General features: G+C 39.9%; 1 protein-coding gene across 4 annotated transcripts in view; it reads left to right on the plus strand.

The window, feature by feature from the left end:
* The window catches only part of schip1 (schwannomin interacting protein 1), a 1,049,948-nt gene that overhangs the window by 867,679 nt on the left and 154,486 nt on the right, over nucleotides 1-27,783 (plus strand). The window lies entirely within an intron of this gene.

The following is a 27,783-nucleotide window of genomic DNA, read 5'->3' on the forward strand; positions in this document are numbered from 1 at the left end:
AGTGTAAGGAGTCTCCAGAATAAACCAACGTAAAAAGATGAAAACGTAAGCTCCATGAAGACAGCACTCTAGCTGGAAAATCAGGGTTCAAGCACAATAACGTGGCAATCCTACTGTTACCTTTATTTTATTGCCTAGCTATAATCCAGTTATTAACTCCATCCATCCATTCAGAAACTTGCATATCCTGAGCAGGGTTGCAGGAAAGCTGGAGAATATCCCACAAGCATTTGACAAGTCCATCACAGGGTAAACACATCCATACCTACTCACACAATGGGACAATTTAGCAATGCCAGCTCACTTGACTTGTTTTTCCTATGGACTGTGGGAGAAAACTGGAGTACACATGTAGAAATGGGATAAATATGCAAACACCATGCTGAATGCACTGAGGATGTGAACCTTGGCTTCCTTAGTTCAAGGCAGCAGTGTTACCACTGCAATACTGTGCCACCCCTGTTATTAACAGTTTTGCAGTATATAAAGTTGAATGTTCATTCATCTATATTAAACCTTCTTAATCCACTTCAGACTCACATAGAGGTGAAACCTATATTTATTGCACTGGGCACAATGAACAAACTATCCTTAAAGGGGGTACTAGTACCGATCACAAAATATTATTTAAAATGGTACCCCAATCTAAATAAAATTGCATTTCCTATCTACTGTAATTTGTGTGTTTGCCATCACAAAGAGCAGCTACTGTACATCCAATCCAAAAAGTCATCTTCAACTACAGTCTTTATTTAATTTAGCGCTCTAGGAAAAATGCTTTTATCTACAGCTTCCTTATTAAGTAGAGACAGATGGGTTGGAGTTGGTGCACTGGCCTAGACTGGTAGCTCCTTTACACTCAGTGCTGTCAGGTCTCCAGCCCATATGACCCTGACAGAGACAAGGTAGATATAGAAAAGTAATGGATAGATGCAAGGATAGGTTGGTTGTAGGCAAAATGCAGGAGAGTTTCATTTGGTATGGAAAGGAGAGTGTTGTTTGCAGCTCTAACCAGGATCTAACCCGGCCTATAATGACTTAAATCAACAGGTACTCATGGGTGCCAAGTGCAGTGTGGTGTCAAGCAGTGTGATGACCCTCCAAACACTCTTACGACATGTCTCCAATACAAAAAGGCATGGATGACTCCCACTTTTCTTCAATTAAATAGCAATAAAACTGAGGTGCTCCTCATTGGTTGCAAATATACACTTGCTAAGGTTAACCATTCTTCCATCTTAATTAATAAAACTCTCATAAACATCTCTTTCAAGGTTAAGTGCCTGGGCATCATTCTAGACAGCACCCTTTTTTTCATTCCATATAAATAATGTTTCTACCATCTGCAAAACAGTTTTAGATTTTGTCCTGTTCTTACGCAACATATTACTGAAGTATTGGTTAATGACTTAGTCACGTCACGTATAGATACTGTAATACTATTCTATCTGGCATCCCTAAAAAACATATCCTTCGCTTACTACTTGTACAAAATACTGCTGCTAGGATAATCACCTGTTCTAAGTCCACTGAACACGTCACACCTATTCTCTCTCAACTCCACTGGCTCCCTGTCTACTATCGAATACAATTCAATTCAGTTCTCCACAGTCTCGCTCCTCCGTACCTCACTGATCTCCTACAGACTTACTCTCCCTCTCACTTCCTCACATCTTCATCTGGAGCTTTACTTTCTGTAATACACTTCAAACTCTGTTCTATGGGAGCTCAAGCATTCTGGTCATAGTACCCTTCAACTCAAGTCTCACATCCGTCAGCTGGGTTCAACACCACAATTTAAAACTGCTCTCAAAATATATCTTTTCAAACTGGCATACCAACTATGGTTCTACTCCTGTTGCAGCCAGCTATCTTTGATGTTTGTTACCACTTTTGCTCCCTTTTTGCTATTTGATTTAATTGTTATGTTTGTTTTTATCTTTATTACTGTTCTTTAATTTTTTATATGTTGACCATAGTGCTAGTAAAGGTGAATATTCAATAAAATGCATTACTATTTTTATTATTAAAAGAGAGTGCACACACAATTTTGTTGTGAAAACAGACCCTCCATCCTCATGGAGATGAGGAGCACCCTGAAAAGGACAGAAATCCACACATTATGGTATTTAAAGTCATCATTGTTTTTTGTGGAGATATCTGAAAGAGAAACTAATGACTATTTTGGCTCATCAGAATCTAAAATGCCGTAGGTGTTTCATTTAAGGTAGTTTCAGCTCTGGAGGGTTTTTCTACCTGTCAATGCTTCTTTTGGTCTTAACAATGTTTCTAATTGCTTCTTGTTTTCTGAAACCCAGTGCCAATTAATAAGGAGATGCAACTGAAAAATGAGCCTGCAACTCACCTTTTAACTTTCCATTTACATCTGTATGTGTTCATCATGAAGTATCTTTTTAGTAAATTTTGAAAGGCAATGGAAGAGAAACACAGAGAAGGACAGAGATTTTCAAATTTCTTCTAGGCCATAAATCATTTGGGTGATATTAGGGCAAAAGAAAAATCTACAACAGAAAAATTCGGAAGTGAGCGTCAGTATGCTTTGCGCCCTCGGAATCAAAATACCCAAACTATTCTATAACATTTCAGTAATTATTTACCACTCTGGTGCTGAACTTTCTGATCATAAAATAGGTCATTACGATTGATGAGAAAAATGCAAAAGTAACTGCAGAACTTCTGTATTTGAGTGTTCCTCTAGAGTGCCTCTATCTCAAAAACTAATCAGCACATTGTCAACTCATAACAACCATCATTGAGATATCAATGTTTTCGGTATCACGGGACCCTAACACTTCAAGATCCATCGAAAACCAGAGATCGAAATTTTTGACGAATATAAAGCTTTCACTCCTCCCCCATAGACAAAAATTTATGGTGGGGAGGGCTCAAAGCAAAAATAACTTAACATGGTAGAATAAAAGCTATGGTGTGGTGTAGTGGTTACATCTTTAGACTTCACACCTTGAGGTTGTGGTTCAGATCCCTCTATTGTCACTGTGTGACTGTGAACCTGCCTGTGCTCCAATTAGAAATAGAGAAGAAATGCAACCAATTGTATCTCAAATGTTGTAAGTTGTCAGCCAGATATATAAATGTAACAAGTTCTGTTACAAGCATGGATTGGCTTCTGGTTAAAAAAATTGAGTTGGAACAAAAACCTGCAGCCACCGTGGTCTTCCAGAAAAAAAACGTAGCTGCTATGGCTGTCGACCCTGAACTGGCTTAGAAAATAAAAGGGTATATGGAAGAACATTGACACTCTTATCATGCATCCTTACCAGTGTGTGTGGTTCTCCTGTAACAGTTCAATAGCATGCTGGCTCATTTACGGTGACTCTAAACTGCTCAGTGTGAGGGAGTGGACCTCTGTTTCTGCCTTGTCCCCAGTGTGACTAGTATAGACTCCAGTGTTCAGATGAAGCCCTCTTTGGCATACAAAATTTACATTTCTGACTTTACCTTAGTGTTTAACCTAAAATATAAGCTTCTGGAAAATATATAATAGTTCAGACAATCAGGTGAATGTTCAAGTGGTCCAATTTGGATTTTGCACTGGATTAGAAAGTATGTTTACAACAGCATTCATTATTCATTCAAGTGCATAAAGTTCAGAAAAAATGAGTACTAGAAAGCAGCAAAAATGGTATCAAGTTAAAATTTTGCCTTTAAAAAAAGAAAGAAGCATGCATACTTTAATTAGTGAACTGCAAATCACCACCAATTACTCATAAGAAATAAAAAGTCACAAGGAACACATGCACCAAGACTACAAGGTTACCGATTCAGCTCCTGCCTACATCTCAATGTATGATCCCAGATACCTTAGGTAAAGTCATCAGGCAAGTATCTCTGTATATAAAATTCAAAGCATTGTGATCGTCTGTTATGCAATTACTCACAAACCACTGGTTTAAAACCTTGATTTTGCTCCTATTAGTCTTAATTGAAAGATTATAATGTGACACATGTCGGTGAGGCAAAAAATGTGATCACCGGCAAACTCCATGAAGTTATCATGGTTCACATCTCTCCTGTGGCAAACTGCATAGAGAAACTTATTAAGAAGGTAACATGACAGAAAAAAAAAAAAGAATCGTAACATCTGCTGGGTGTGAAGCAAAATGTGGAAACCAATTATGTAATAGGAAGGAGAATGACAGCTGCTGCATCTGCTAACCAGCAAGCACATTCAAAGAGACAACCTGCTTGGGGCTGGAACCTCAATCTTAGGAGGACCAGAGGTCATTGTGTCTACCAATATAATAATAATAATAAAAATAATTAAAAAAGAAATAATAATAATAAAAATATATACTCTAATGTAACAAGGCTCATGTTCAATGGATGTATGACTGTTAAAAAAATTCCCTGTGAAGCAGCAAGTTTGGGTAAAACAGCCAAGAAAGTTAAAACCACCGAGTCGAATGGTTAAAATTGTGCCTACATTAAATTTGCCAGGTCTGAATGCTTTCAGAAATGTTGCATAAAACTTATTACTAACTTTAAAATCATAGATATTTTCAATTAGTCTCCAAGGGCAGTGCATTTTCCAATAAGATTCCACTTAATAATGCAACAAGTGCACTTTGAAGTTGATTTTTTTTTATTTTCATTTCTCTGTAGTGTAATTATTGAGAATTTATAAAATGTGAGTAGTGCCCAGTGCACTTTTATGAGCAAAGGCCAATTTCCAGAGCATTTTCTTAATTGTGACTCTCACAGCTTGTATAAAAAAAACTTCAAAGGCTGAATTCAGGGAAGAATTGTTATAATAAAAACATTCTTGTATTAAAAAACACATAATTCTCAAATGCAAAAGAGCTCCTCATGAGCTTTGCTCGGGTAAAAAGCACAGTATATTTGTTACTATGCTGAGGCCACGGCTCTCTGCAACACTGAAAATGCTGGAAATTGTGTAGCTCTTAAAAATCCTACTGAGGTAAAAACAGAACTTATTGAACTCATGCACTAGCCAATTTCAGCTTGATCTGCTCAACTTCTATAACTGCAAAACACACCCTTTGGGACAAGATGGCATTGTTATGATGTCGGCTTAAAAAGCTCAGAAGGTGCCTAAGGCCTAAAAACTCAAAAAAATTCCTAAATGGGTAAAATTCAAAAACAGAGAGGGGAACTGACAAAACCCCTGGCTCAAATAAGCAAAAAATATTATTCTTTAGATTAATTTATTAAATGAAGCAAAAATAATTCAAAGAGCTTTGCCAAAAACTGGCAAAGATACAAAATAATTACTAAAATTCCAAAACAAAAATTACTTTCAAATGTGGCAAACAAGAAAATTACGAAATGCAGAAAAAACACAAATATCTAAGAAAATAGCAAAATGAAAGATCAAGAAACTAAAAAAATATCGACAAAACCTAAAGCAAATAAATAAATAAAAGATAATATAAAAACCCAAACAATCAGAACAAATTGGTCAAAAAACAAAAAGTCACCAAAGGGTTTTACACAAAAGGAAATCAAAGAGCACAGAAAAGCTAATGCCATGGCATGAAAGTGTGGCGATCAGGGAGTTTAACTTGGGCTTATCTGAAGGCCCTGCTTGAATAATTCTGAATATAGGGACAGCGGTAAAATTACAAACAATAAAAAGAAAATAAACCGAAGACCAACAAAGGAGCAGGGGAACATGACAACATTTTTGAAAAACAAAAGAGTGAAATACGAAGGCACAGTTGTAACTTTGAAAAGAAAAAAATGAAGGAGGGTCAGCATGATATCTGTCTTCTCATCTACCCAGAAAACCAAAACTTGAACGAGCAGCAAATACAGTGCATCTGGAAAGTATTCACAGCGCATCACTTTTTCCACATTTTGTTATGTTACAGTCTTATTCCGAAATGGATTACATTCCTTTTTTTCCTCAGAATTCTACACAGAACACCCCATAATGACAACGTGAAGAAGGTTTACTTGAGGTTTTTGCAAATTTATTAAAAATAAAAAAACTGAGAAATCACATGTACATAAGTATTCACAGCCTTTGTCGATGCACCTTTGGCAGCAATTACAGCTTCAAGTCTTTTTGAATATGATGCCACAAGCTTGACACACTTATCCATGGCCAGTTTCGCCCATTCCTCTTTGCAGCACCTTTCAAGCTCCATCAGGTTGGATGGGAAGCGTCGGTGCACAGCCATGTTAAGATCTCTCCAGAGATGTTCAATCGGATTCAATTCTGTGTTCTGGCTGGGCCACTCAAGGACATTCACAGAGTTGTCCTGAAGCCACTCCTTTGATATCTCGGCTGTGTGCTTAGGGTCGTTGTCCTGCTGAAAGATGAACCATCGCCCCAGTCTGAGGTCAAGAGCGCTCTGGAGCAGGTTTTCATCCAGGATGTCTCTGTACACTGCTGCAGTCATCTTTCCCTTTATCCTGACTAGTCTCCCAGTTCCTGCCGCTGAAAAACATCCCCACAGCATGATGCTGCCACCACCATGCTTCCCTATAGGGATGGTATTGGCCTTGTGATGAGCGGTGCCTGGTTTCCTCCAAACGTGATGCCTGGCATTCACACCAAAGAGTTCAATCTTTGCCTCATCAAACCAGAGAATTTTGTTTCTAATGGTCTGAGAGTCCTTCAGGTGCCTTTTGGCAAACTCCAGGCGGGCTGCCATGTGCCTTTTACTAAGGAGTGGCTTCCGTCTGGCCACTCTACCATACAGGCCTGATTGGTGGATTGCTGCAGAGATAATTGTCCTTCTGGAAGGTTCTCCTCTCTCCACAGAGGACCTCTGGAGCACTGACAGAGTGACCATCGGGTTCTTGGTCACCTCCCTGACTAAGGCCCTTCTCCCCTGATCGCTCAGTTTAGATGGCCGGTCAGCTCTAGGAAGAGTCCTGGTGGTTTCGAACTTCTTCCACTTACGGATGATGGAGGCCACTGTGCTCATTGGGACCTTCAAAGCAGCAGAAATTTTTCTGTAACCTTCCCCAGATTTGAGCCTCGAGACAATCCTGTCTCGGCGGTCTACAGACAATTCCTTTGACTTCATACTTGGTTTGTGCTCTGACATGAACTGTCAACTGTGGGACCTTATATAGACAGGTGTGTGCCTTTCCAAATCATGTCTAATCAACTGAATTTACCACAGGTGGACTCCAGTTAAGCTGCAGAAACATCTCAAGGATGATCAGGGGAAACAGGATGCACCTGAGCTCAATTTGGAGCTTCATGGCAAAGGCTGTGAATACTTATGTGCATGTGCTTTCTCAATTTTTTATTTTTAATAAATTTGCAAAAATCTCAAGTTAACTTTTTTCACGTTGTCATTATGGGGTGTTGTGTGTAGAATTCTTAGTAAAAAAATGAATTTACTCCATTCTGGAATAAGGGTGTAACATAACAAAATGTGGAAAAAGTGATGTGCTGTGAATACTTTTCGGATGCACTGTACAGTTTGTGACTTGACTCTCATTTTCAGTTTTTCTAAATGGTTCCTACGGCTCTCAGATTTTCTACACATTGTTTTGGATGGTGTTTCTGAGAAACAAGAAATTCAATGCTCTCATTTATTTACTGTTTCAATATGTTTTTCACTTATTTTAGGAATTTTTTTTTTGCATTCACCTGTGACCCCCTCTTATATTTTTTATGGGCATTGCCATTTTGGAACTTCGTCGCTGCAGTTGTCGAAAGTGTGCTGCACATGACAATACCAGGTCAAAGGTATAAAGGTCACTGTTATACACTCCATGGTTGTCCAGTTTTGGAATCCACTTAAAAGGTTCAGCTTTCTTTTTGTTTGTTCATCAAAATACTATTTGGTTTTGAAATCATTTCTGTCCCTAAATATGATTTACATCTTTCATTTTTGCTGTGTCTTATCCTCGACTTTGATATTTTCACTCCACTATTTAAATACTTTTTTGTAATTAAGCCTTGGGTTTAGTTTATCAGATTCCTGCTCTACTGGTTACAACGTTAACTTGCATTCCCTGACTTTGCTGTATCTCCTGATTCTAATATTAAAAGAACTTCTGCTGTCCTGTGCAGTCAATACACATAAACTCAAGAGCAACAAGGAAAAAAAATTCATTTGTCCTGTTTGCTAATTATTTCAACCTGACTATGCAAATTTCTGTTAGACTCTTAGTGCACTGCATCTTAAGTGCTTCAAAAATTCTAAATATAGCTGAATAAAATGTAACCCTGGACAGGCATAAAATGATGTGGTTTCAAAAAAGTAAAAGCAACCAGTTTTCAGTCTTTGTCCACACTAAATATTACTTCAATAAATTCACAGCTGTGAACACCTAATTTATTGGTAGCACTGTTGTCATTATTTGGACAGTCCTGGGAAGAAATGTCAGGGCCATAGAGACCTTGAATGAGGTTTCATGAAAGGGTTTTTGAACCTTTAGTCCACTGATGTGTTATTAGGAGAGATTTGCGGATGGCGATAAGACAAATACTAGGCAATGTGATCTCAGCTGTTTTTGAATTAGAACTGCATATCTAGGTGAACACAAAAGATAATTCACCACTGCTGCTGTTGAGTGCACATAACCCAGCATGGGGCTGAAGAACTGCTATGTTTCTGGTAAGCTTCATTAATTTACATTACTGAGCTGTACCTAAGCACAAAGTCTTTTCCTAAATGCCGTAAGTCTAGCAAACATGTCCCTTCTGACTTCACTGTCTCAGGGGGCCATTGCTTACTCCACTACTGTGCACAAGGTCTTGGGTTGATTTTGTACAAGATCTGCCAAACCAGTGAAACATTTACATTATAGTTATGTTGCAAATGACTCAAGTCAAATTCCAGGGTATATGTCAAGCCATAGTTTATGACATTTTAAGTTATATGTGACAAACTATAGTTAGTTGTAGGAGAACAAATTAAAAGATTCTTACCCTCATATACTGTACAGTATATTGAAATGAGCACTCGGATCTCCACTAGGACCAGACACCTACAGGACATTCTGTCCACATTGGGCATATGTGGTAATCACAAAGTGCCACCCCTGCTTAAAACTGATCACTATATGAATGTATGAACACATTTAAGAAAAAGAGTCCCTGACCCTAACTTTGCCATTACTGTACTGTTGAGAAGGGCGTAGTACTGACAAATTTAATGCAAATGATTTTTATAAGGTTTGATTCCTAAGTGGCTCATGTGTGGAGTGCGCATGTTCTCTGCAGGTTTGGTTGAATGACATGTGTTTTTCAGTAAAGTGCCTAACAGCGTCAAATCATATTTCCTCTGGAGTATTTGGAGAGCCACGCTTCAGTGACTGCAAGAAAGCCTCCTAGGCACATTCCTACCAATATATAATCTGAACTAGGGGTGGGTGTTTTTCTTGGGAGTCGGAAATATCACATTATTGTGCTTGCCATTTTAACACTCCAAAAAAATCTTGTGATTGAACACAAAGCAACACAAATGCTCTCATTGATTTAAGGAAATATGCATTTCAAGCAGCTTACATGTATATTGCAAAGCTACTGTATGCACTGAACAAATACGCTGTTCATCTACCAATGCAAGCACACCGATACAGTAAATTACAGTGTGAAGTGTTTAAATATATTTATATGGCACCACTAGCACTGTGACTTCAATAAATCTTTTCATTCATTAACAGTTGATTTGCAAAACATCCTTCTAAACTTAACCTCCAGTATGCGGTGTTACACAGAGATATGTCTGGCTGCCCATATTGTGCTTTATATGTTGAATAACACAGCAGTGCCCTTCATGGTGACCACTGTCATCAATCTATCTATCAATCTATCTATCTATCTATCTATCTATCTATCTATCTATCTATCTATTATCATATAGCGCCTTTCACATTTATCTATCTATCTATCTATCTATCTATCTATCTATCTATCTGAGCACAGAACTCTGTACTTATACACCACCCAACAAGGGTAAAATAAGTTGCTTCAGAAATGGCAAATACAATGCTTAGCAATAAGTGTCAGTGTAATAAATGGCTCTGTTAATGAGCCTTATCCTCACATATTAGGGCACAGTCTGCAAAGCTGGTGCCTGGTGTTATACCATTTGTGCCCAAGTCATTCCCACCACATCGGGTGAATTTAATTTAATGGATTAGCATTGTGGAATTTCCTGTAATCATTAATATACTTCAGTTTTTTTGCATATTCAACAAGGTAAATGCATACCTCTTTAACTGTCATAGGGGTTTATTCATTTATAATAACTGCTGTTTTGTTTTATTTTGTCAGCTTCACTTGTGTTTCTGTAAAGTTCAACCTTGGTCAGATCAGTGCAGCAGAGTGCCAGCTTCAGACTCCCACGTGCAGCTGAGGGATAAATATGCAATTCTGTTTACACAAAGGGGCCATTTAGAAGACAACAAGCAAACAAGTCTTCTGACAGGTTCACTTTGTTTGTCTGGTTGTTTGTTGCATTCTGGACTTTTAATTATGTTATATAAAACGTGATCAAGGAAGATGATTAGGTATGATTATTTCAAATGGTGCAGACTAATTAGTGCTCCCCTCCTACCATTCCAAGAGACAAAGTATTTGTTAACTTGTTCTGAATGCTCCATGGACGCATATACAGTAAAGGATGTGCATGTTAATTTGAACACAGGCCATACTGTTTTTGTGAAAAGGTTTTGTGTTTGCAGTGTTAGTTGTTAATATTTGTTGAATAGAAATGGTTCTTTAAGAAATCCCTGTAAGAGTCTGTCCTGTAGATGTTATGCAGCTGTTCATGGATTTAACAGGATTTTTTCCCCATTTGTCAGCAAGTTTTTCAACTGTCAGTGATGTTTACTTATAGATTGACATCAAACCAAGCCACTGTGATGACTGCTAATGATACCGGAAAAAAAGGAGGAAAAAATGTCATAGTTAAGGCCAACCTGAATATAAAACTTTAATGAACTTCGCTACAACATGCATGTTGATCTATTCATCTAGCTATTCCTCCAAGTCGCTTGATTCTCGCCCTGGGCAAATCCTGCTAGCAATCGATCAAAAGGAAGAGTGTGTTGAACTCTACCACAATATTTATGTTTTATGGATTAAAAATGGAACAAAAAAAAATAGAAAAGAATATACCAACCACTGATCGATCACCGAACACTCCAAGTAGACAACATCAGCAGAGGTATTGTTGCCATGCCCTTAATTGCCAGAACGAAATGGTTAACCCCAGCACAGTTTAGTCAACCCGATTGCCTTTATTTGAACTGAAGAAGCCAAAGGCTGAGAACCAGTCAAATTCAAATAGTAGTAATAGCAGCTTTTTATTGTCATTTTAACCATGTACAGTTAGGATCATGGTGCTAAATAGGACTACAGAAAAAAACTACACATTTTAACATAAAGTGCATGTGTGCAAACATTGCCAGGACAGTGCAGAGGCAGACAGTGGTGCAAATGAAGATAATGCAGCGCCAACCAGAACATATTTATGATATCTATAGGTACAAAAGATTAGCAGGCTGTGCCAAAATGTGACAATATCTTAATAGAAAGAACAGATGTAAACATGGCACTGGAAGTAGGAAGGAAGTAACAGTACAGTAATAAATAATAAATAAATATAAAGACATGATCTAGTTGAGTGGAAAGGTTTGCATGTGTTATCAGTCTAGTCCCAGAGTGTTAAGGAATCTTAAAGCTTGATGGGAGAAACTATTACACATTCTGGTAGTGAAGGCCCAAATGTTTTGGTACCTTTTTCCAGATGACAGGAGAGTGAATAGTTTATGTGAGGGGTCCATTGGGTCCTCCACAATGCTGGTGGCTTTGTGTATGCAACGTGTAGTGTGCATGTATGTGATGGAGGGAAGGGAGATTCCGATGATCTTTTCAGCTGTCCTCACTATCCACTGCTGGGTCTTGCAAACCATGACATTGCAATTCCCAAATCAGACAGTGATGGAGCTGCACAGGATGCTCTCAATAGTTCCTCTGTAGAAGGTAGTGAGCATGGGTGATGGGAGATAGGCTTTCCTCAGCCTTTGCAGGAAGTAAAGACAATGCTGGGCATTCTTGTCTATTAAGATGGTGTTGAGGGACCAGTCGAGGTTCTCTGCCAAGTGAACAAGCATTTGATGTTCTTGATGATTTCCACTTGGAGACAAATTGCTGAAATACTCAAGCTAGGATCAAGCTAGGGCCCAAGGGCTGTGAAGTACTGAAGATGTAAGAACATCACCACCAAATGCTGAAAATGAGTGATTGCAGCTTCCCAGGCCACATGAGCTTTTGCTGAACTGGGTGAGTTACTTGTCTTTCTTCTAAGCACATGCAAAGATCATGATTAGGTTTGAGGTCAGCACAGAAACAGGCTGTGGGAGGTAAAGCACATACTGTACCTCATAAGATAAATTGTTGGTCAAGCGGGATATCATTTGAAGACAAGTCAAGAGGTCTAAAGAGTAACACAGATCAGGAGTGCACCTTTACAGATGCCATCCCGTATGTAATTCAGTTAAGTGTTTTCTGAGCTACAAATGAAAGTTCCTTTACTTAACTAAGGTGTGCTAACTTGATTGTCAACATAAAGCCATAGGCTGAAATGGGACCACCCTGTGGTAGGATTAGCATAAATCTGCTACTAAAAATATATATATGCTGTAGCAGTAGGGGGCACTATCGCTTCCTTGAACCCTCAGGTACCACGCCAAACACCAGGTAAAAGTGCAATAATTCCTCTTTTTATTATAATAACTAGCAAAATACCCGCGATTCGCAGTGAAGTAGTGTGTTAAAGAAGTTATGAAAAAGAAAAGGAAACATTTTAAAAATAACGTAACATGATTGTCAATATAATTGTTTTGTCATATGACGAAGCTACATGAGCTCACTCTTGAGAATGCAACGTATAGTTGTCCAGGAGAAAAGCAGTCTTGCATGAAATCAATGGCATCGTTTTGTAGGGTCTGTCCCTGAGACTTATTACTTGTCATCGCGCAGCAGAGCCTTACTGGAAATTGGAGGCATCTGAATTGAAATGGGAGATCAGAGGGTATAACGGGGATGCGAGGAATACATTGAGTGTGGAGAAACTCTAGAGACAGCGTGTGTATTAACTTGTTGATTTTTCTGTGAGTATTTGGTGGCAGCGTGACGAAGTTGCTTCCGCAAGACCGCATTAGCTGTGGAGCTCAACTCGGAGCATATTCTTTTCCTACCTTGTAAATTGTGTAATGCGTTTTTTGAACAGGTTTGATTCATGGAAGTGATCACTCATACTGTGTTCAGTCAGTTCACATGAGCTGCTCTCTTGTGTGATGTTGCGATGTCCGCGGCTTTATTTAATGTTAGCTAAGACCCGGCACTTAAAAGTTTCTCGCTACAGCAATTTTAACTCTGTTACAAAGTGATCCAAAGTCTCGTTTATACCTTGTGTCTTCTCATTAAACTTGTATCTCGCGAATAAAGTATTCAGCGTTTTTCTTCAGCGCTCTTTGGGAGCTCTTCCTTCTTTTCTACGTACTGCGGTCACAGTCAGTTCACGTGATTATGTGGGAGGCGTGATGATGTCACACGCAGCTCCACCCCCCATGGCCATCGAGCTAATGTCCATTACAGTATTTGGAGTAAAATAGGTTCCAGTTATGACCATTACGCGTAGAATTTCGAAATGAAACCTACCAAACTTTTGTAAGTAAGCTGTAAGGAATGAGCTTGCCAAATTTCAGCCTTCTACCTACACGGGAAGTTGGAGAATTAGTGATGAGTGAGTGAGTCAGTGAGTGAGTCAGTGAGGGCTTTGCCTTTTATTAGTATAGACTAGCAGAATACCCGCGCTTCGCAGCGGAGAAGTAGTGTGTTAAAGAAAGTACGAAAAAGAAAAGGAAAAATTTTAAAAATAACATAACATGATTGTTAATGTAATTGTTTGGTCATTGATATGAGTGTTGTTCTCATATCTATCTATCTATCTATCTATCTATCTATCTATCTATCTATCTATCTATCTATCTATTATATATATATATATATATATAGAGCAAAATACCCGCTTGGCAGCGGAGAAGTAGTGTGTTAAAGAAGGAAAGAGAAAGAAAAGGAAACATTTTGAAAATAACGTAACATGATTGTCAATGTAATTGTTTTGTGTATTTGGTGGCAGCGTCACAAAGTTTTTTTCGGTAGCTGCATCAGAAAATGTACCACAACGTCTAACACGCCTCCTTTTTACTGTTTTCTCACAGCTTGGATTGCTGCTGTCATATACACACACACACACACACACACACACACACATATACATACATACATTTTAAAGACTGTGTAACACAACAGGTAAGTAGAACTAACATCAGCTAAAATGTGTATATGGATCATCTCTCGGTAGTAGATCCCTTTTGAAAGGCGCTACACGACGGCTGTGGTATAGAAATTACATTTTCTATGTGAACGTTCAAATTTGTGCCTCTGGTAATGTGCCTTACAGGCAATTAAAGAAAATTATTTTTGTGTCCTCTGCAGTGTTAAGAGAGAAAGGCTTTGGTTTGGGATAAAAGGAAAAAAGGTGTAAAGAAAGGAAAGTTGCCTTTTTCTTTTATATAGTATAGAGAGATGTGTTCGCTGACGTTATGATCGCCTTTTGGGGACAGTCGCGGTGGGTCTTGTGTAGACTGGTGAGACGTCCCTGCCATTAATCGGCTGTGATGGCACGTGCAAAAGAAAGTGTGAATTGCCTTAATATTATTTTGCCGTGGTGTAGAAAAGGGGTCCCGTGTTTGCACTTGTCTGGGCTATAGCGCAGGGGGAGGATGAAAAAAATTAAAAGTGCTCACTTTGACTTAAGGCAGAAGCGCAGTCAGCATCTCAAAGGCCGGCACAGCTATGCACGCGCTGGCTGCTCGACTTTTGCAGGGCAGGAGACCACAGTTTTTGCAGACACGTTCATGATATCAAAAGTCTCAGCACTCTTTGGAGGTAATTCATATATTATATATATAGCAAAATACCCGCGCTCGCAGCGGAGAAGTAGTGTGTTAAAGAAGTAATGAAAAAGAAAAGGAAACATTTTAATAATAACGTAACATGATTGACATTGTCAAGAGTGTTGCTGTCATATATATGCCTGCCTAAATAAGTCACCCTCGCTTTGCTCTTACTTTTTACCGCTCATTTAATCATGGCTAGTGGCGGAAAAATTATAAAATGGAAGGAGGATGGCTTTACCAAAACAATTATTGATGGCGAATCGATTATTCATAAAGCTTGAATTGGTGATCTGTTTTTCTGTGTTAACCTCATATTTTTTCATACTTCTTCTCAAACTAAGGTGGTGCGAGGGTAAAATGAATCGGGATGCGCTGATCAATGTAATCGTGTACCAGGAAATCATGCATTGACAAAAGCTCCCTTTGCTTGTAATGCAAAGTGTGATTAAATGCATTATTTTTAAGCGTTATGGAGCACATGCATCGAAGCTTCTCAGCTGTGCTTGTGCTAAGAAAAGGAAAGATTTTAAAAATAACGTAACACGATTGTCAATGTAACCTTTTGTAAGTAGTGCCTGGAGGATTCAGTGTGGAGAAACTCTAGAGACAGCGTGTGTATTAACTTGTGGATTTTTCTGTGAGTATTTGGTGGCAGTCTGACGAAGTTGCTTCGGAAGACGGCGTTAGCCGCGGAGCTCAGCTCAGAGCGAAATGAGGTAAATGGGAGGGGAGATGATGATGTGACTCCCCCACCCGCCTTAACTGTCAATCCCCCACAAACACAGTCTCTCGGAATTTGCATAAGCACACCCTTCACCTACAATTTTAACTTAGTTACAAAGTGATCAAAACTCGTTTATATCCTGTGTCCTCTCATTAAACTTGTATCCCGCATTACCTGTGGGCATGTGAAACGCCAGCGTAGCCTGTCTATGAACTTAATTTAAAGTTTAGGTTTACACCTTGCTTTCTTTCCGAGGTAGCAACACTCATGAATATGGTAGTATATGTCACTCGCTCGCTTCTTATTGTTTCGCTGCCTTCTCAATTATATAATGCATGTTTTCTTAAGCGCTTTTTGGAGGTCTTCCTGGTTTTCTACGCACTGCGTTGACAGTCAGTTCACGTGATTACGTGGGAGGCGTGATGATGTCACACGAAACTCGCCCCCCACGTCTTTCCAGCTCAACTCCATTACAGTTAATGGAGAAAAATACCTTCCAGTTATGACCATTAGGCATAGAATTTCGAAATGATACCTGCCCAACTTTTGTAAGTAAGCTGTAAGGAATATGCCTGCCAAATTTCAGCCTTCTACCTACACGGGAAGTTGGAGAATTAGTGATGAGTCAGTGAGTGAGTGAGTGAGTGAGTGAGTGAGTGAGGGCTTTGCCTTTTATTAGTTTAGATTATGTGCACCAAGCACCCTCAACTCCACACTACTCATTAACTAATCAATACAATAAAATAATAATAATCAATCCTCCAACTCCCAGATACTTAGCCACTCTTCCTCCCAGCTCAGTGCGTCATCTGGGAGTTCCCAAAGTTCGTATATAGTTCCTGACCCGGAAGTGTTTCTCATCTTTCAGTCCATAATTCCTTATCACTTCTGGGTCAGATAAAAGTCCTTTTTTTCACCCCGGAAGTACATCATTCCTTCCATTCATGTGAACTTGGAAGGGCAAATAGCAGTCCCTGGTTCTCCCTGGAGCGACCCCTGGTGGTCCCGATGTTATCCAGCAGGGCTTAACAGGAAAACTCCATAGACCATGATGCCCTGGTGGAATCTGAAGCATCTCCATGTCGTAGGGATGGCTCCCTCTGGCGGCCTGGGGGTACAGGCCGAGGTAAAAAGCCGGCCATGGACCACAATGCTTTTTAAATTTTAAACTTGTATTTCATATGACATTATAAAGAAATTTCCCTTTATTTAACAAGAAGCAAAATTCTGTAATAAATCATTTATTTTCTGAGCCTGTGTAATATAATATAATATAATATAATATAATATAATATAATATAATATAATATATAATATAATATAATAGCAGTTATGTTGACATATGGTGTTCTTAGATGTCCTCTTATGGAAACGTGGTTTCCTTCCATTATGCGAGGACATGCTTGTTGGTGTGACTGCAGTGTCGATGAGCATGACTGTACTCTGTAGTGGACTAGACTCTCAGGGCACAGACAGTAGACTATTTTGAATCACTCAAAATAGTGAAAAATTATATTAATTATATTTATAACGGGAATGCTGTTTGCATGAAAACAAAACTTGAATAATGATGTGCACATTATAGAAAATATGAGTATTTAAATAATAAATGATTTTTCCCTAAATAAATTTGACATATATTGTATATACATGTTAAGAGGATGTAAAATGGCACTAAAATACAAACAAATCCCAGCATATCTACACCAAAGACAAAGGCTTCCCTGCTTTCCTTTTAATTTGTATTCTCTCTTTCTCTGATTGCCCAGTGTATGATACAATCACCGGCAAGTTAGGTGACGCAGACACCGAATCAGTCCAACATGTTAACCAGTAAGCCACACTGAATGCTGATTTGCCATTTTTTTACCTGTAAGTGCAGAACATTTAAGTTGTTATCAGTTCTCATTTGAGAGGCTATGAATTTGCCACAAGCACTGAAGCACAGTTGCTAGCTGGGAGCCACATGTTTGGGATCCAGTAACCCACCCTACAAAGACAATCAAGTCTACAAGGGGGCCCATCAAGAAATGCTGAATAAGCAAAGTGTACGTTTTGTCCTGCTGACATTATGACAAGCATGCACATCAGGCTTTCAATAGCTTTTGTTAGTATGGAAAGAACAATGGACAGATGGAATAGTAAAGTAAAAAAAAAATAACACCTTACCTTCTGTATTTTTTGTTGTACTCTTACGTTTCTCATTACATGGTATGCAGACAGCACACTAATGCTCAAATAAAATGTAATGTTGCTAATAACAAGAATGAAATCACCATCTGCTTCATTATACGTCGTCCTGCTGCCCTTTCAGTAGTTTATTTGCCTTTTAATGATTTTGAGCATGCTGAAGCACCTTGTTGCAGCAAGATAACAGAATCGCTCCTTGCAGCTTCACTCACTTGTGCTTCTTTGGTGTTTTTAATCCTCGCTGATAGGAGCTTTTTTTACCTGTGATATGGCTGCACTGAACCATCTAATATTCCTGGTACATGCATTTTTTATCATCATTTTATCAGTTTCACCTATAATTACTCTCCTGTGGAGATCAATTATATAAACTACAAAAAATTATTTTTATTTAAGCCAAAGAATACCAATTTCTAAAAAAAAAAATTTTTGTTTTTGTGTATTGCATTTTACTGTATGCAGAACTATAAATGTGTTTACTAATCACACACAAAAACAACTGAAATTAACAGATACTTTTAAAAAATCAATTACAGAGGCCATTTTGGGTTTGCACATACATCAGAATGATACCAAACTTCTAATGTTAAACGCTGTCACTTTTAGTGTTTTACTTGGATTAACTTGGACTGAATCAAATTCTAAAATCTTTCAAAGACAGTCTTTCATGTTTTCGGGGCACTAAGGTATAAAATAATAAGTATCTTTACCCATAACTTCATAGGAAGAATCACCAGAGACATGAATGTCCCTGCTGAGGTAAGTAAACCTCTGGAGGAGATCGACACTCTCTCTGCAGACAGAGACACACTGCTGAGGTCATTAAAGGCCTGCATCTTGGTATTTATTCAGGCACTCAGATTCCTTACTCAGTCCCTTGAGAGCCCAGACTAAAGCCTCCATTGTCTCCGTGAAGATCACAGAATCATCAGCCAAGTCAAGATCAGTGAATCTCTCTTCACCAACAGGTACCCCACAGCCACTGGGCCCCATGGCACTGCCCAACATTCAGTCCATGCAAGCATTGAACAAAGTAGAAGCAAGAATACACCCATGACGAATCCTGGAATCAACTGGGAAAAATGCAGAGGTTCTGCCTCCACTCTGCACAGCACTCACAGTACCAGTGTACAGGACAGCCATGATATCCAGCAACTTTGAAGGGATCCTGTGAAGACTCAGGATGTCCCACGGGGCAGCTCGATCAACTTAGTCAAACGCTTCATGAAAATTGACAAAGGCTGCAAAGAAACTCTGCCGATATTCACATTAAGTCCTGGGTATGACGGTAAACTGCATCTGGCCCTGCAAGCAGTCCTGCAACTAACAAGGAAATCCTGGAAGAAGGTGGCAAGATTGGCACACCAGCCAGCATAAAAACTTCACGCAACCCCAAAAAGACAGACAAGACTCCTTTCTGCTCTCCAATGGAATAGTTCTGCTGTGGCCACCCATAGGAATTCTGCTCGCATGATGAAGGGGTTTGGGGAAAGCCCTCGGGAGTCTCATCCCTGGAAGAGTCAAAATTGTCAAAGAACCAATGGGCTAAGGCCTGTTGAGGCTCAGAACTGCTGTGGCATTGCCCGCTGCACGGTAGCACTCAAGTCCCAATTTGAGGTGGCCCATCCGGGTAGGAACCTGGAACGTCTTGTCTCTCCAGCACGATGATCATCTTCTTTAAATAATGGTAATAGATGATAAATATAGAGAGCTGATGAATAAAACAGCATCAGAAGACAATCACCATGGTACAAATGAACAATAAGAAACCACAGTGTGTGCATCCGTGCTTACTGGGAGGCTGGATGCTGAGTGTGACTGCAAAGTTGACAGCACTCTTGATTGCCTGTAACGCTTAAAAACTAAAATTATTCTTCTTAAAAATAGATCGAAAACGTGCATGCAAATCTTGATCCTGTCTCTCCAAAATTAAATAGTACCATAAACATTCTTTAGGTGGATCCAGAGATACTGTACACACCAACGTGTTTTATGAGAACATGCTCAACTGCGCTCGTGGACGTTAGAGAAAGGGAAGAAACTGCACGATGTTACCATACCTCTTTAAACTGAGATGCTTGGCAGATTTTCACATTTTCTACATGGCAACTCTGTCATTTCATTTAAGAGGCAAAGAACAATTACAGTTTAAAAAAATGCTTTATTCGTCAAAGTCTTGTTTCTAGACAGCTGTTTCCCACTGAAACGGGTTTGTTTATATATTATGGAAATGCTATCCACTTTATCAAACCTTATTTTTATTAGAAAACGGTAGGGCTGAAGAAATGCATTAACCTCCTGTTGACAGGCTAATTGCTAGATCTGATTGTAAAATAATAGACTTCACGTTTACAGGAGCACAAGATGAAAGACTGCCGGAGCTCCCAGAAATTAGTGTGAACAGGAAAAGCAACCTGTGCCTCCAGTTACCCCGGTGACAAACTAATTACCAGGGAAGGAAGGTGAGCGCGTAATGAAGCACGCAGGGCACACTTCTCACCTGCAGGATGTACACTTTGACTTGGGTGGCGCATCACAAAATCTGCTCTAAATAATTAAAAACATCTTGCAGCCTGTTAAGTAAAATGAGCCTGCTGAACAATGTCTTCATAAATATGAACAAGACAACTGCATCGATTCTCTGCCATCCTCTATTGCTATTGGTTAAATGACGTTTCACTTCACTCACTCAAAGACTGCATTACAAACAACCATTTTCCAAACCTTTAAAATAAACTGGAAACTTTTAGTGTACAAAACCCATAATTAATAAGTGTCTGTTAAGTCCAGTGTGAGCTATACTTGCAACAAATTAGATGGCAATGGCACTCCATCTATTAATTTTATCTCATTCTGCTTTTGCTTATTTTGGTTAAGGGGGAGACGAATGCACTATTGTGCTTCTTGAACCACTACAGGATTCTTCTGGCATTGTAATGTTGCCCATTACTTTGCAGTAAAAGCTATTAAGGAAAGAGACCATCCTGGCCCACCAGCAAAAGCTTAACCTAAGAACTGAATCACGCCAAAAATTAACTGAAGAGACTTGGGCAATAAAAAATAGAAATTGGCAGGTCTCAGAGTGGCAGTGGCTGAAAAATGAAGCAATGAGTTGAGCGTGAGGATAAGGGTATCAATTGAAACCACAATAAACGGTTCCTGTCAAGTCCTGCACCAAAAATTAAAACCTTTGAACCAAATGTGGCTTTTATTACTTAAATCCTCTATCAAATGCAGCACAGGTAGCTGAACTTTTGAGCTGTGACACTTTTAAATAATGAACTATTTAAAGGATGAAGCATAGTACAAATGAATGTGAAAACTGAAATTAGAAATAAGGAAATATTACTTATGCAAAGTAATGTATATTTTATTCATATGTGTCAAGGATTATTAGACATTAAAAGCTGTCTATGTCAAAAGAAGCACTACACCATCTAAGCCGGGAAAGTCCTGAGTGGGTCGAAAGGTAAACAGGAAGCAGGAGGTTCTGAACAACTGGCAGCAAAAAGTTTTAGATAAAAACGAAGTGAAATTTGAAAGCAACACAAATCATCTTGAAGATAGAGAGGAGTGCCTGAACCCGTGTCAGTGTCATAACTGTTGTAAGAAAATATATATTCTTTTTTATTTATAGTTTGCATTTAACCTTTTATCTTTGTATTTAATGTGTGTGCTTTAATAAATCAAGGGTATACATTAAATAAAGGTGGGTACACTTTTTATTGGTCTGGTCACTCTGATGGCTGTCATACTCAGGGAGTAGCTGTTGCTATGGTGGATTGGCTCCTCCCGATGGTGTCCAATGTCGCTCCTTCGATGAGTGTATTATGAGACTCAGATTAATGCACTCTCCGGGTGTCTTGTCTGTTGTCTTAGTGTATACTCTGACAGCGCTGAGTGATATCTCAGTGAGGGAGACATTTTATTTGCAACTGTACTCGGTGGTTGACAGGTGCCCATGAGGTGACACTCCTCTGGTCATGTGAGACTTCAATGCGACCACTGGCACTGACAGGGCTGGCTATAAGGACTGTGTCAGCCCCCATGGGTCTGGTGACCATGGTGAAATTGGCTCCATGTTCCTTGACTTTGCAAAAGGTCAGGAGCTGTGAATTGCTGGATCCTGGTCTCAGCACCCTGAGCCGCCTTGTTGGATTTGGTACTCCAGTACTGATGATGCGGTGAAGGAGACTGATCACATCCTCATGGGCAGTGCTGGATCCTCCTACGGTACTGCAGGGCCTACAGAAATGCCCAGTTTCTGAATTCTGACCAGAGATTTGTTGTTGCTACTCTAAAGAACCAGCTTAGGTCCAGTAGGCTATCACCTACTCAGAGAATGAGGCTGGACTTGGTCAGCCTCCAATATCAGGCTGTTTCTAATGAGTTTGCATGCAGTTTCTGTGACAGACTTGTAGACTTGGGTGCTACTGCCAATCCTAATGTGATGTGGGAGACCTTGAGTGACAAGACCTTGAAGGTTAATGAGGGTTATGTTGGTGTTGCAAGTGTTCCCAGAAGGAGGTGTTTCATCTTGCAGGGCACCCTGGATATCATCCAGAGGAGTCGCAGAGCAAGGCTTGATGGCAGCTCCAGTCTGTACTGGGAACGGAGAAGGACGGCTCTGAGGGCAGATAAAGAGGCGTTTGTAAGAGAAATCTGTGAGCAAGTGTCTCGCCATCAACGGTCTAGTGACCCACGTCCTACCTACAGACGAATCAAAGCATAACGCACATCTGAATCTGTTCCTCAGAGTCAGGGTAGGTGATGGATCGTTTATAATGGATGACGCTACAGTCATGACACGCTGGGTTAGCTACTTTGAGCAGCTGTTTAAAGCTGACACTCTGGTTAGGACATTGGACATCTCTGGGTCCACAGTTCTTGAGGCTGATCCTCCAGTTAGTTGTGAACCACCCAGTCTCACTGTGATTGCACAGGTGGTGAACCAGTAGAGGGTAGGGAAGGCTGCAGGGATCTGTGGTATCCGGGGTGAACTTCTCCAGGCTGTTGGTAAGGCTGCCCTCCTGCCTTGCGAGCAATTTTTGCCTCCATTTGGGAAACAGGTGTCAACTGACTGGAAAACTGGATTTGTCATCCCTATCTGGAAAGGGAAGGGTGATCGCCTGGATTGCAGCAACTACAAGGGGATAGCACTGCTCCAAGTGTGGGGTAATGTATTTGCTAGGGTCATCCTCAGTAGGATCTGTGATCAGTTGCTCACCTACCAGTGACTGGAGCAGTCTGATTTTATGCCTAAGAGGTCTACCATTGACTGCATCCTGGTACGGAGGGTTCTCATTTAATGCAAATGAGAATATCAGCAGATTCTCTTCACAGTCTTTGTCGATTGTCAAAAGGCGTTCGACTCAGTAGATCGAGTTTCCCTGTGGCATATCCTGAAACTTTGTGGGATTTTACACTGGTAATGTGAGAGCTGTGCAGCATGGAGGCAGATCCTCTGCATTTTCCCAGTTGATTCTGGGCTTTGTCAGGAGCTGCTGTTGCTCCTAATCTGTTCAATGCTTACATGGACTGGGTGTTGGGCAGGGCTATGGGGTCCAGCAGCTGTGGGGCATCTGTGGGTGAAGAAAGATTCACTGATCTTGACTTTGCCAGCAATGCTGTGATCTTTGCAGAGTCAGTGGAGGCTCTGATTGGGGCTCTTGAGAGACTGAGTAAGTGGTCTGAGTGTCTGGGCTTGTGAGTGTCCCGAATAAAAACCAAGATCCAGGCTTTTAATGACCGCATAGTCACAGCCATCAGAAGTGTGTCTGTCTGCAGAGACAGTGTCAACCTTGTTGAGAGGTTTACTTACGTCGGCAGTGATAGTCTTGTCTCTGGTGACTCTTCCAATGAAGTCAGTAGATAGATTGGGAGAGGAAGGAGGGTCATGAGGGTGCTGAAAAGGGGTGTGTGGTGCTCCTGATATTTATGCAAAAGGACGAAGGTCCAAGTCTTTACAGTCCTGGTGCTTCCTGTCTTGCTATATGGTTACAAGACATGAACGATATCCAGTGACCCGAGACGAAGAGTGGCTCATTTGGTACTGCGTATCTACGGGAAATCCTTGGGTACTGCTGGTTTGACTTTGTGTCAAATGAGCGGTTGCTCATGGAGTTCCGAATGAGGCACATCACCTGTATCATGAGGGAGTGTCAGTTTTGGCTCTAAGGCCATGTGGCATTAGGATTGGATTCCTCAAGGGTGATCTGGCTCACAGGATCCTCATTGTTGAGGATCCAAGTGGCTGGACTAGGCCAAGGGGATGTCCACATAACACCTGGGTGCAGCAGGTAGATGCTCATTTCCAGAGAGTGGGACAGGACTGAGCTGTTTCATCGGGAGGTGGGTGAGGCAAAGCGCTGTAGCAGTGCATGCTTCCCAACCTGACCTGAATAAATAAAATAAACTCTTTTAATATTAATTTAATCAAGAATTTTTTCTGGTCTCAATAGTTCAGGTGTAGTTGGGACGTGGCGGTCAACATAGGGGTTTCACAGAAGGGCTAGGCAGGTTTAAGGATGGTAAATACAGGTCTGCGAGACAATGGCCTACAACAGGTAGCTAAACCTGTTAAAGTTTCAACACCAGGTGCTAGGACAAGAGATTTGGAAGTACAGAGTGAACCTTAAGGACCCTAAGGTCACCATGAACTCTACATTTCCCACCCCTTAACCTAGGAAAGAGAGACAGATAACCTGGATATTGTTCCAGTCACTTCTGACATTAACAGCTGATTCATCTTTTTGATTTTGTTTGGGTTTTGGGCCACACAGAATTCCTTTCATCATGGTGTGTTTATCCATGACTACTGTGTCTTTGACTCTTTCAGCTATAACTGACTGTAGATCATTCAGAGGTTTATTTTTTCCAGTGATGCTGCTGACTGTTTTTTTTGTTGTTTTTTTCTTGTCCATTGTCAGCTGGGTTCCATTTATGTCAATCAGTCTATAGGTATAACAATTACAGTATGTCATTAGTAATTTGTAAAGTTTGCATTTGCATTTTAACCGCAATCAGTATACTGAATTGAATTTTGGACATATCATTCCATTTTTCATATAGGCTATATAAAAATATATATTTTAGTTTAATTATTTTTATTGCAGCCACTGCTGTATTTTGTGATTTCAGGCTGTCTGTTTTTGGTGACAGCGCTCTTGTTCCTGCCTTGTGACGTTATGACGCATGACATCACTTTTGTGATGCTATTTAAGATGACTCATGGCTGTCCTGGTGTCCAAACTTTTGGATTTGTAAACAAAAATTCCTTATGCTATTTATTTAACAAAAATAATTATAGGGATGTTTTTGACAACAAGTTTGACTAGTGTTTTTTGACTTTAGTACTTTTTACTTGGGTTGATTTTTTGACTTTAGGCCTCCGCTTGTTCTTGTCCTTATGGTCCTTTCTTTTATTTTGTTTACCAGTTTCATCTGCCTGAACACTAGATTCCCCAGGTTGACTTCATGAGCCCAGCTTTGCCTTTAAAGAGTCATGTCTGCAAAACAATGATTTCTCAAAGGGGCAATATAATTCAGCACGTTTAGATAGGCACTAAATGTTGCTTCCTAGTGGTTTATATTTCTTACAGCTCCCACCAGTCCTAAATGGCCATGATGTCAGTTTTGGAAAGTCATGAGCCTTAGGCTTTAACTGGGTTTCCTAGCTTCTTTTGGTCTACTCTTTCTCTCTTCTTCTCTGTTATGGGTGGCGTCGCCATTTTGTGTCTCTGGATTTCATGTGAGCAATTATTTTGTGTGTATTTTGCTGTTGCTCCTAATCTGTTCAATGCTTACATGGACTGGGTGTTGGGCAGGGCTATGGGGTCCAGCAGGTGTGGGGCATCTGTGGGTGAAGAAAGATTCACTGATCTTGACTTTGCCAGCAATGCTGTGATCTTTGCAGAGTCAGTGGAGGCTCTGATTGGGGCTCTTGAGAGACTGAGTAAGTGGTCTGAGTGTCTGGGCTTGTGAGTGTCCCGAATAAAAACCAAGATCCAGGCTTTTAATGACCGCATAGTCACAGCCATCAGATTTGTTTATAGTGTCTGATCACAATGATATTGTGTATGACAGTAGTGCTTGAGCAAATGATAAAAATCTTTTTCTTTTGGTTTTTAACTCTAGTGCAAAGAAATGTAAATTTACTGACATACCTGACATAAATATAATGTATGTACATATATTTGTATATTTAGTAATTTGGTAAAGAGACAATAAGTACATAAAGGTTTGAGGTCCTGAAAAAGGAGACTTAGTGTAATTACCACAAGGCTGTAGTGAAAAATGCAAAAAAAATGCTCAAAAGGTACCACATTAGCACTCAGGGGACGGCACCAGTGTGTCTGCTGTTGTGCTGGTCAAATAACGGGTTGGGGGAGGATTCCAGTTTCTTCATGTTGTTAAAAGAGAAGGTGCTTGCTGTAGGACAGAAGTGGCACCACTGCTCTCCATTTAGGTTGTGTACTTCAAGACACAGAGAAGAAGTGGAAAACATGTTGGTAACCGTGCCAACCATGCACCCATGAATTCGGACTCACCAGTCTCATGTATGACAATGTTATATTTATATGTATTGTAGTGCCAATCTGACACTCGCCAACACTGATTCGATGGATTCTTGTTGTTTACATGGCTCTTTTAGGTTACCTGCTGTCTTTAGAAGGACAATGGGCTGTTGCTGCACCAGTTGGAAATCAAATGCAACTTTGGCACACTTGCCATTTTTCCCTACACTGGGACTGTTTTTCTACATGATGGAATGCTAGCTCATACTGTTGGTGTCTCAACTGATGAAGCTTTTCAGCACTTTTACAGGATGTGTGTAGTAAAGTAGTTTGGTACAGTAGATATTTTCTTCTTAAGGGAATGGGCAGCTAGGATTCTGCAATAAAGACCCAGTTCTTTAGGAACTATTGGGAACTTAGGTTGCATTTCATTTATGAACAGTGTCTGTGTAGTTGTGCTGGGAGAATTGCATCACACACAAAGGTGACTATGTACAAAAGTAAAAGTAATAGAGTTAAAAAAAAGTGCAGAAACATTTTGAACGTTCATTGTATATATAGATACAGAGTGTATGTGTGTATATATATATATACACTAGGGAGCTTCATTCACCAACACAAAGGGCCTGCGCTACGCACCAGCCACTTCACGTCTCGTGTATGTGGATTTCACTTTCACCAAACAACAAATCTTTTAATTCTCAGGTATACGTCTCTTCATTGGGAAGAAACACTATTTTTCCCTGATGGCAACATGAATTAGACAATCTACAAGTCTCCGATTTAAAGTTTAAATCCGAACAATATATTCAATCTCTTTTCACAGTTCCGTTATTTTACCGAGTAATGATTGCCTTTTGTTTGCGCTAATGCGATCTTTACTTTATCATTTTTTTGAGACTTTCGAATTTTAGTACTTTCATTATCTCTAACCTGCTCTGCATGTGTATCGTGCCAACGTTTTTGAATTCTTTACGACAATCTACTTTGTCATCTACTCTTTTTCTTTTATTTCCGGCCCCGGGTGTGTTTAAATCGCTTGGCACAAAGTCTCGTCTCGTGGAACATGAAAGTATCTCTTTGAAAAAGTCTCATCTCATCCCAGGATTTTTTTATTATTATACATGTGTGTGTGTGTGTGTCTATTTACAATACAGCAGTATATACTATGATGGTTTCCTCCCACAGTCCAAAGACGTGCAGTTTAGGTGGATTGACGATACTAAATTGGCCCAAGTGTATGGTTGGGATGTGTGTGTGTCTGTGTGGGTTACCCTGTGATGAACTGTCCCCCAGTCCAAGGTTTATTCCTCCTTTGTGCCTATGCTAGGTGGGATAAGCTCAGCACCCCTCGTGACCCTGTTCAGGACTAAGCAGGTTAGAAAATGACATGACATGACTACC

Source organism: Polypterus senegalus, chromosome 1 (assembly GCF_016835505.1).
Source record: "Polypterus senegalus isolate Bchr_013 chromosome 1, ASM1683550v1, whole genome shotgun sequence".
Taxonomy (NCBI): domain Eukaryota; kingdom Metazoa; phylum Chordata; class Cladistia; order Polypteriformes; family Polypteridae; genus Polypterus; species Polypterus senegalus.